Genomic DNA, 953 nt, shown 5'->3' on the forward strand with positions numbered 1-953 from the left:
TATTTGAGAAAGAAATCGAAGAAGATCGAGTGCCAATCCATCGTCGTGGCAAAGAGACGTGGATGTTTGAGAAGATGAAGAGGTCGGCCAGCTTTTCTGTGTTCCGAAAGGATCTGTGACCGCCGTGCTACTGGCGAGTATACCACCGACACCTACCACCTCCGTTCTCCCTGCCCCCTCCACTCGCCCTCTTCCTCACCCTCAACCCCCGATTTTGTTTACAATTCGAGTCAGGCCACCGGGGTGGGGGTTTTCGACAGATCATCGCTTTTTCTGTGAAATTTGCACGATCTTTTATCATTTCCCTTTGTTTATTTATCACGTATATATATATATATATATTTTCTTAATTTTAATTGGTAATTCTTTTCTCTCGATCGAAGCTTTAATTAATTTTAAGCTTTCTCGTGAGAAATTTATATCTTTTATCACTTTTCTCTCAGTTTTGTTTATTCGTTCAGTTAGTTTTATTAGCAATTCAGAAAAATATTTACTTTTATATCGTCTTTGTAAAAAATTACATTCTTTGAGATTGAATATTCTCAACGATTATTATTCAATTATTAAATGGAGGAATTCGAAAAATGGAATTTTAGATCGAGTAACAAAAGATATATAAAATAAGTTTCCAATATGCACGTGTATATGATCTTTCGAAATAGCTAATAATGGGTGATGAAAATCTGAAATTTGCATTTCATTCTGCCAATTTCTGATGGTGACTTCTCCATTCAATATTCAAAATGTAACACATGCATGGGACGTGATATATTAATGTTCCTCGAGCATCTTCAACCGTTTTACCTGGGGGTGACACAGTTCGTTGATCAGAGGGGTGCGTACATCGACATGGTCGTTCGCTTACTGCACAAATTCACCCTCCTCGACGTTCCATCCCCCTTCCCGCGCCATTGTCCGAGACATTTTCGATTATTTCTTTTTTTTTTTTTTTT

The 953-nt window shown here is 37.7% G+C and overlaps 1 long non-coding RNA gene across 2 annotated transcripts in view; it reads right to left on the reverse strand.

Annotated features, from left to right (window-relative positions):
• The window catches only part of LOC116186899, a 21,285-nt gene extending 20,928 nt beyond the window's left edge, over window positions 1-357 (reverse strand). For both annotated transcript variants that reach the window (XR_004151943.1, XR_004151944.1), the window contains exon 1: window positions 323-357. This is a non-coding gene — a long non-coding RNA (uncharacterized LOC116186899). The remainder of the gene's footprint in view (window positions 1-322) is intronic.
• Window positions 358-953: the final 596 nt, after the last annotated feature.

The sequence above is a fragment of the Apis dorsata genome, unplaced genomic scaffold (genome assembly GCF_000469605.1).
Source record: "Apis dorsata unplaced genomic scaffold, Apis dorsata 1.3 scaffold_73, whole genome shotgun sequence".
Taxonomy (NCBI): Eukaryota; Metazoa; Arthropoda; class Insecta; order Hymenoptera; family Apidae; genus Apis; species Apis dorsata.